The sequence below is a fragment of the Orycteropus afer genome, unplaced genomic scaffold, assembly GCF_000298275.1.
Source record: "Orycteropus afer afer isolate SDZICR_OR568_19922 unplaced genomic scaffold, OryAfe1.0 scaffold00056, whole genome shotgun sequence".
Taxonomy (NCBI): domain Eukaryota; kingdom Metazoa; phylum Chordata; class Mammalia; order Tubulidentata; family Orycteropodidae; genus Orycteropus; species Orycteropus afer.
The window spans coordinates 816,813-827,026 of record NW_006921643.1 but is presented as its reverse complement, the minus strand read 5'-3'; the positions used below and the strand labels follow the sequence as shown (position 1 = coordinate 827,026).

The 10,214-nt window shown below is 39.6% G+C and overlaps 1 protein-coding gene across 1 annotated transcript in view; it reads left to right on the top strand.

The window, feature by feature from the left end:
* The window catches only part of SPOCK1 (SPARC (osteonectin), cwcv and kazal like domains proteoglycan 1), a 914,642-nt gene that overhangs the window by 790,665 nt on the left and 113,763 nt on the right, over positions 1 to 10,214 (top strand). The gene's annotated exons all lie outside the window — the stretch shown is intronic.

Sequence of the window (10,214 nt, the reverse complement as noted above, 5' to 3'; positions counted from 1 at the left end):
ACAAAAACAGACATATGCACACCCATGTTCATCGCAGCACTATTTACAATAGCCAAAAGATGGAAACAACCTAGGTGTCCATCAACAGAGGAATGGATAACCAAACTGTGGTACATGCACACAATGGAATACTATGCAACCCTAAAGAATAACCTAGAATCTGCAAAACACCACATAACGTGGATGAACTTGGAGGACATTATGTTGAGTGAAATAAGTCATTTACAGAAGGACAAATGTTGTATTAGTCTGTTACATTTAGGTTTATCTATGGAAGAAAATGTTCTTTGTTGGTTACCAGGAGTGGGAGGGGAGGGAGGGAACACTGTTAGATAGGTAGAGATAAGTATTGATTTGGGTGAATAGAAGGCAATGTATCAAATGTGAGTGGTCAACGTGGTAGCATTGAGGAAGAGGAAGGCATAGAGAGATACATGGGAGGTACAGACAACAAAGATGAACCCTTTTGTACATACAGTACTATGTTGTCAGTGAAGGCAAACATGGGTATACAGGGGAATAGATGGGTAGACAGGCTAAACTATTAGGTGTGTCTGTGAAGCAGGGAATGTACCCAAGACCATGTATGGGTTGCCAGACAATGGTCCTATAAGTGTATTTGTATGATCTGAATTCCCAGTTGTAAAGTAGAGCTGACAAGGGACAAGGTTGTAGTCACTTCTTGGTCACAGCTAGGTACCCAGAGGGACCAAGTAGTTGAACCTGTGGGCTCAGGACCATAGTCACAGGGACATCAAGCTCAATTGGCATATCATATGACACAAAACATTGTTCCACCTCCTACTTTAGTGAGTAGCAACTGGGATCTTAAAAGCTTGCAAGCAGCAATCTAGATTCAACGATGGATCCCTCCTCATCCAGAGCAAAGAAGAATGAAGAAAACCAAAGATTCATGGAAAGAATTAGTCCTAGCAACTGATACACCATGTGATCCACAGCCTATACGACTATGAGACCAGAAGAACTAGATGGTACCTAGCTACCACTGGCAACCACTCAGAGGGGGATCCATGGAGGAGATCCTGGATAGAGAGGGAGAGCAATGTGGAACAAAACTCAAAATCATTTGGGAAAAAAAAATGGGACCAGGTTTGCTGGTCTGATAGGGCCTGGTAGAACCACTGAGACTATGGCCCCTAGCTGCCCTTCAGGTCTGGAATTGAACCCACACCTGTGGCTTCCAGCCAAACATAAGACAGGTTTATGTGTTGAACACTTACCTGAGGTAGATAACACTCCTTGGAGAGAACAATCATGGGAGAAAGAAAGGCTGCTTATGCACTGGGAGACAGCTCAGGGGGTAGGAGTGCATGGAGGGATGGACACAGGGAAGAGGTAACTATCAGGAGGAAGTGGGAGGGGAGCTGTTGCATTGTGGTAAACTGTGGTCAATGTCATGAGACAAAGTGTATGTGAGCTGCTGTATGGAAAGTGAATTTGCTCTGTAAATTTTCGCCCAAATCACACACACACACACACACAGATTTGGAAAGAATTCAAATTAAAGACATGTGGTAGATGCCAGGTTTTCCCTTTGGGGAATATTTACATCAAGTTGTTGTTGTTGTTGTTATGTGCCATCAAGTCAGAGATATGAAACATTACATTTGCCTTTTTCTTTCTTCTAAACTTATTTTAAGGGAGTAGGGCTCAGTTGGGCCATTCCAGCTCTGAGATCAGCATGAGATCTGCTGAAATTTGGAAATTGACACTGGGTAAAGCCATTTCCAGCTTTGGTGTAATGAAAAGAATTCTGTTCTCAAATTCAGGGAAACTAGTATAAGGCCTGATATTTAGTGAGTATAAAGTGTTAGACAAGTCCTTTCCTCTCTCAGGGCTACTGTGATGCCTAAGGCATTTGACTGATAACCAGAAGGCTGGCGGTTCAAACCCAGTAGCCACTCCTCGGAAGGAAGATTGAGCAATCTACTTCCGTAGTGATACTGCTTCGGAAACCCAAGGAGGGGTCACTGTGAGTCGGATCTGACTCAAGAGCAGTGAATTGAGTGGGGAGTAAAAGGAGAATTAGGGAATGGTATGAAATTCCACAGAAGTATAAGAGATGGTTGGTGGTTTTATTTGTGAAGCTTACGCTATTTGTGACACAAAATTATAAAATGATATATGTTAGTTATTGAACATTTGGAAAATGAGAAATACAGAAAGAATAAAGAAATGTATGTAGTTTTTTTTTTTTTAACAAAACTAGAATTATTCTCTAGGTAGTGCTTTGAAACCTGCATTATTTTACTTTTTGCATTTATATATGTATCATAAAGTTTTCCCATAGCTTGAAGTATTTTTGAGAAATTCATTTCTGATAATTGCATTACATTCGGTCATATGATATGTTTAACCATTTCCTAAGTTTAAGTTCTTTGCAATTTTTGTGCTAAACAATTCTTTAATGGACATCATTCTGTATGTTTTTACATATATCTTTGATAGGAAAGATGGCTAAAAGTGAAATTACTATGTTAAACGTATAAAATTATTTTACGTCCTTTTTCATCCATACTGTCAACTGAACTGCCAGAAATTATTGTATTAACTCATTCATACCCCTACACATTAGTCATTTGCTCAAATTCTTTCCAATCCTATTATTTTAAAAGACGTGATTTTTATTTTAAGTTGCCTGTTAGCTAGACCCTCAAAAATCAATTCTTATTTTAAGTTGTATTTCTTTGATTACAGTGAGGTTGAACTTTTGCTTTTATTTGACCATCTGTAGTCCTTCTTTTGTAAATTTTTTTTTTCCCAAAATTTTGAAAATTGCCTGTTTGTGTCCTTTTTCACTAGAGGCCATGTTGAACATCTCTGTTCCTGGGTTGAACTGCTGAGGTATACAGTAACAATAACAGTTGATTAAGCCTTGTTGAGTCATCTTGGATCAGATCTTTAAACTGGCCCTTTGTCCAAAAATAAATGTTTGATGAATAAATGCTAAATGAATCATAATACAGTCAGTGGATTTCAATAGTGCCCAAAACTAATGACTATTATTAACAAAAAGGGCAGGACACTACTTCATCTATTTGTTCATTCCTCCATCATTCTACCCAATCTATGTTACATGTGTGTTAGGCTGTGTATTAGGTTTTAGTTCCTGCTCTCAAAAATGGTAGTCTATAGAAAGGGAGTTTACAATACAGTGTGCTAACTCATTAAAGGAAAAATACTTGTGAACCTTCAGAACACTAGTCTAAGAGAGTGCCTTTTGACCCATAGAAAATGCATATGGTTTCATAAAGGCAGAAATTTTGCCATTCTCCTTCTTTCTGAGCATGTATGTCCCTTCTCTTCTTGCATGCTTCCCTTGGGAGGCACGAAGTGGGTTGAATTTAGTTTGTGAAAAACAAAACCAAACCTTTTCTAAAATCTTTTTTTATAAAAACTCACTGCCATTGAGTGGTTTCTGAGTCATAGTGACCCCTCTTTGGCTATCCAAGGCACTATCTCTGAAGAAGTAGATTGCCCAATCTTCCTTCCAAGGAGTGGCTGGTGGGTTTGAACTGCCAGATCTCTGTTTAGCAGTCAAATGTCCTAGGCACTACATCACCAGAGTCTTTTTATAGAAGCTGATAAATTTGTCCCCTACCTTGCCACAGAATGATCTCTCAGCTTTCTACCAAAAATGTTTGAAAACTAACTGCTGAAGTCAAGTGTGCAAAGACAGAGCCAGGCAGACCCAGAGACTAATCCCAGCTCTTTTACTTAGAAAACCTTGAGAAAGTTACTTATCTTCTCTTTGTCTTAGTTCCTTAATATTTAAAATGGTGGAATAAACATCACCTCACCAAGCTTCTTTTAAGGATCAGTCAAGATGATGATTCAAAGCATCTACTAGGGTAGTACTAAATAATAGCTATAGTAAAGTAATACAGGCCTAGGAGTCCCCCGGTGGGCCAAACAGTTAAGCACTTGGGTACCAACAGAAAGATTGGTGGTTTAAATCCATCCAGAGATGCCTTGGCGGGGAGAGGGGGAAACCTTGTGAAAGATCATACTTTTGTGATCATCATGCTTTTGAAAGATCTTAACCACTGAAGACTCTGTGGAGCATAATTCTCTGAAAAACATGAGGTTGCCCTGAGTTTCAACAGAAGCCACAGCAACTGCTTTGTTTTTTTTAGGATTACTGTTAATTTATCATTAAAGAAGGCTATCTACAATTAAAAGATTGGGCAAGATGGCTTTTACTTCAACAAATTTACCAGTCTGAATCTGTTTGGATCTTAGCTTTTCGTATCTCTAAATTGATTTTCTTTTCACATTTTGAGTGGTTCAGTCTGTCAGGGAAAAGATCACATTAACTGAGCTCTCAGTTACAATAGTAAACTTGTTATATAAACCAGCTGTTGTTGTTGTTAGGTAACCTTGAGTCAGCTCCGACCCATACTGACCTTATGTACGAAAGAATGAAACCCTGCCTGGTCCTGTGCCATCCTCACAATTGTTGCTATGATTGAAACTATGGTATCAGTCCATCTTGTTGAGGATCTTACTATTTTTTGCTAACCCTCTACTTTACCAACTATGATGTCCTTCTCCAGTGATTGGTCCCTCTTGATGATATATCCAAAGTATATGAGACAAAATCCTGCCATTCCTCACTTCTAAGGAGCATTCTGCCTGAGCTTCTTCCAAGACAGATTTGTTTATTCTTTGGAAAGCCCATGGTATATTAAATATTATTTGCCAACACCATAATTCAAAGGCATCAATTCTTCCTTGATCTTCCTGATTCATTGTCCAGCTCTCACATGCATATAAGACAAGTGAAAATACTATGGCTTGGGTCAAGCACACTTTAGTTCTCAAAATGACATCTTTGCTTTTTAACACTTTGAAAAGGTCTTTTGCAACAGATTTGTCCAATACAATAAATCATTTGATTTCTTTTTTTTTCTTTTTTATCATTTGATTTCTTGACTGTTGCTTCCATGGATGTGAATTGTGAATCCAACTAAAATGAAATCCTTGACAACTTCAGTATTTTCTGTGTTTAGCATAATGTTGCTTATTTCTCTGGTTGTGAGGATTTTTGTTTTATTTTGAGGTATAAACCATACTGAACACTGAAGGCTGTCGTCTTTGATCTTCATCAGTAAGTGCTTCAAGTCTTCCTTGCTTTCAGCAAGCAAGGTTGTGTCATCTGCATATCGCAGGTTGTTAGTGAGTCTTCCTCCAGTCCTGATGCTGCGTTCTTCATATAGTCCAGCTTTTTGGATTGTTTGCTCAACATAGAGATTGAATAAGTGTGGTGAAAGGATACAACCCTGGCACACTCCTTTCTTGATTTTAAGCCACACAGTATCCTCTTGTTCTTTTCAAATGACTGATTCTTGGTCTGTATACCAGGTCTGGATGAGCATACTTAAGTGTTCTGGAATTCCCATTCTTCACAATGTTATCCACAGTTTCTTGAGGTCCACACTGTTGAATGTCTTTGCGTAGTCAACAAAATACAATAAGCTTCTTTCTGGTATTCTCTGCTTTCAGCCAAGATCCTTCTGACATAAGCAATGATGTCCCATGTTCCATGTCCTTTTCTGAATTTGGCTTGAATTTCTGACAGTTCTCTGTCAGTGTACTGCTGCAACTGTTTTTGAATTATCTTCAGGAAAATTTTACTTGCATGTGATATTAATGATATTGTTTGATAATTTCCACATTCTGTTGGATCCCCTTTCTTTGGAATGGGTAAAAATATGGATCTCTCCAAGTCAATTGGCCAGGTAACTGTCTTCCTAATTTCTTGACATAGGGGAGTAAGCACCTCCAGCACTGCGTTTGTTTGTTAAAACATCTCAGTGCATATTCCATCAATTCCTGGAACCTTGTTTTTCACCAATGCCTTCAGTGCAGCTGGGACTTCTTCCTTCAACACCAGTGGTTCTTGATCATAAACTACCTCCGGAAATGTTTGAATGTCAACCAATTTTTTTTTTATATGGTGATTCCATAGATTCTTTCCATCTTCTTTTGATGCTTCCTATCTCATTCAATATTTTGTTCATAGAATCCTTTAATATTGCAACTCAAGGCTTGATTTTTTTCTTCAGTTCTTTTAGCTTGAGAAATGATGAGCATATTCTTCTCAGATGCCAGATAGCTTATCAAATATGAATAGTTGTCAATTGATGGAGACTCATACCATGAGTCCACTCTTCTCTTCCTGTAGACAAGCTCTTTGAGCACCAGATTATAAATTAGTGCTTGTTAGTTGATCAAAGAATTGGAGTAAGAGGCTTTAGTTGACCTCAAGAAGTCTCCTACCCCTTTGCTTTCAGCTAAGATAGCTTGATGACCTATTCTTTTTATAAGACTAATGTTGTCTAGATAATCATTCATGGACCAAGTTACCATGTCCTCCAGGAGTGATTTGATGGGCATTGGCAGTATTTACCTCTCAAGCTGTAATTTTCCTCTTACTATGACTAAATTTTTTGTTGATTGGCACACTGCCTGTCCAGTATGTCAGTATCTTTAAACTGGTCATTAGTTACCACTAAGTCTTGCTCTCATCCTGGAGTCAAGTTTCCAATAAGAAATTTGCATGTGTCCACTTGAGCATTGATTCTGTCACTCACCTCTCTGAGGTCAATCTTATTTCCAAAGGGCCAGTGAGTACGTTGGTAAGAGGCACATCCCTCACTGCTATATCTATTCCATGAGCTATCTGCAACCTTTCTATCTTAAGAAATGGTATGGGATATGAAACCCACCCCAGGTACAATGATGGGCAACACAGCGTCCCCATTAATGTTTGCATTCTGTCTCAGTGTCCTCAGGGAAACTGGAACAACATAAAAGGCCTCCTGCTATTCAAGAAGACCACTAACATGTTTGTGAACACACTTAAAGCTCCCAACCCAGTGTCCTCATGCTAGATGAAGGTTTTACCAGTGCACATTCTCTGCCAGATCCAGTATTTTGTCATTTAGAGTCAGCAAGTGATACTGTTATGAGTTATTGTTCTGGTTACCTCGTGCTGCTCTGACAATAATATACCATAAATGGGATGCTTGAACAAATAGGAGTTTACTCTCTTATAGTTTAGAGGCTTTAAGTCCGAGTTCAAAGTGCCAGGTTTTAGGGGCTGGGTGAAAGCCCCCCAACCTTGGGCTTCAGCTCTGCCTCCTTCTCCTGGCCCACTTCACTCAGCTGTTGGTTGCAGAGGCTGCCAAGCCCAAGGTTGACATGTAAAAAGGCACAGTCCTAATGTTACCAAACCACACAGCAGACCATTAATTCAGATCCCTTGAAAGTCCCAAAGTCGGCAGAGCAAGGCAGGCTGCTGAACAAGGACTCAGCTATATGCAGGGTTCAACCATGCCATAAGCTAAAGGCTGTTCCCAAAGTTGTTGCTTATCTACAGAAAGAGGACCACAGCCCTAAGGCAGCTACTTAGCTGCTTGTGGTAAATCCCACCATGGAGTTGATTACCAGTCTCATCATGGGGAATAACTAGCACCAGCTGCCTAGCCACTCAACCAGGCCCAATCAAGTTGACATACAACTTTAACTATCACAGTTATATTTCCTCTGTGACTTAGCATTTTGCCCAGTGAGAGTCTGCCCAAGATTATTTTTCTACTCTCTCTCACATCGTTAGATAACATGAGTCATCTTAGAATAATTGCCACTCATTCAGCCCTTCATCTCTGTTCCTGAGAAAGTAGCTTGTGTCCTACAGAAGTGATTTCAAAATTCTGAGGTGAGTACAAGTCTTCTCTGACAACTGGACCCTGGGATATGTCAGAGTCACCCTGAATTAAGAGGAAAGAACATATAGGTACCCCAAAGTAAAATGTCCCAACCCCCTCATCCATAACATATCTGGGGGGAAATGGGAGAAGTTTGCGTCCTAAAAGCTGAAGGAGACAGAATTTTGAAGGTGATAAGTTTATTCTGTCCACAGAGCTTTGTAGGTACCCACTGCTCCTCATTGATCACTTTGTGGCCCACCCCATCTTCTTCAGTAGTTCTTTGACAAGATGACTTACCAGTAGGGCAGCCACAGGTCTCCACTGAAGTTTAGTTCCATGCTTGATCATGTAGTAAGGGATAATGAGGGCCACAAATTGGATTGTGAGTATTTCTGGCAAGAGGGGAGACCACAACCAGTCAGACTATTAATGAGCTAATCTGGCTATAATAGGGGTTGAAAGAAGAAGTGTCCCATGCTTGGACAGATCTGTTGTTGTTAGGTGCTGTTGAGTTATCTCTGACTCATAGTGACCTTATGTACAACAGAATGAAATACTTCCCAGTCCTGTGTCAGCCTGACAATCCTCATTATATCTGAGCCCATTATTGCAGCCACTGTGTCAATCCATCTCATTGGTATTCACCTTTTCTGCTAACCCTCTGCTTTACCAAGCATGATATTCTTCTCTAGGGAATGGCCCCTTCTGAGAGCATGACCAAAGTAGATGAGGTGAAATCTGACCATTCTCGCTTTCAAGGAGTACTTGGCTGCACTTCTTCCAGGACAGATTTGTTAATTCTCCTGGCACTCCAGGGTACTTTCAATATTCTCCATCAACACCACAACTCAAAAGCATCAACTCTTCTTCAGTTTTCCTTATTCACTGTACAGCTTTCACATGCATATGAAGCAATTGAAAATACCATGGCTTGGGTTAGGCACACCGTAGTTTTCAAAGAGACATGTTTGCTCTTCAGCACTTTAAAGAGGTCTTTTGCAGCAGATTTGCAATAGGTCATCTGATTTCCTGACTGCTGCTTCCATTGATGTTGATTGTGGAACCAGTAATATGAAAGCTTTGATAACTTCAATTTTCTCTCCATTTATCGTGATGCTGCTTATTGGTCTAATTGTGAGTATTTTCATTTTCTTTCTGTTGAGGTGTAATCAATACTGCAGACTGTAGTCTTTAATCTTCATCAGTAAGTGCTTCAAGTTATCTTCACTTTTAGCAAGAAAATTTGTGTCATCTGAATATCACAGGTTGTTAATGCATCTTCCTCCAATCCTGGTGCCATCTTCTTCTTCATATTAGACTCTCTGATTATTTGCTCAGCATACAGATTGAAAAAGTAAGGTGAAAGAATACAACCCTGATGCAGTCCCTTCCTGATTTTAAACATGAACTATCCTGTAGGACAGACCTATTCTGTTAAAATATCCTTTTACCAAACCATCTAGTAGTCTGGAGCCGTGCTGTCCAATGTGGTAGCTACTAGTTGCATATGACTATTACACTTTTTTTTTTTCTTATGGCTATTTTGGCATAGTGCCTAAGGTATTTGCCTGCTAACCAGAAGGCTGGCAGTTCAAACCCACCAGCTACTCCTTGGAAGGAAGGTTGGACAATCTACTTCTGTAGTGATACTGCCTCAGAAACCCAAGGAGGGGCCACTATGAGTCGGATCCTGCTCGACAGCAGTGAGTTTGGTGTTTTGGTATTGAAATTAATTAAAATTAAATAAAACTGAAAGTTCAGTTCCTTGGTCACACTAGCTACATTTCAAGTGCTTAGTAGTCACACATAGCTAATGGCTGCCATTCTGTATACTGAAAACAGAATACTTCTATCATCACAGAAAATTCTATCAGACAACACTTCTCTGAAGAGTGATTATTAGGTCTATGAAAGAATCCACCTCAGGGTTCTTTTAACAATAACCTCACCTGGACATTGTTATAAGCACTGAATTTATGTAAACTTCTGATGACTACATTATTTATGTAAATTGGAAGCTGTCTTCCTGTTTTTCTCTGAAGGCACTATCTCTGTGATTCACCTTTGCATTTCCTGGCACACACACACACATACAAATAAAAGAATCAACTTCCAAAGATGACTAAGGCTTTAGGAAATTTCCATCTTATGAAGCAGAGGTGTCAGAACCCTAAGTCTCACATTAGGAACTCTTACCACTCTATCCTGTAGGTGACTCTTTGCTCCAGGTATCTTGATCAGAGTTTCAGATTTAGTCACCTGTGTTGCAGTTCTTCAGGAAATATTACAATGAGGGGGAAAAAACAGATGAGCTTACACTTTTAGGGTGAAGAATTTACTGATTCATTCATTCAATAAATATTTATTTATTGATGCATATGGTAGCATAGTGGCTAAGACACTTGCCTGCTAACCAGAGGGCTGGCGGTTCAAACCCACCAGCCACTCCTCAGAAGGAAGGTTGGGCAATCCTACTTC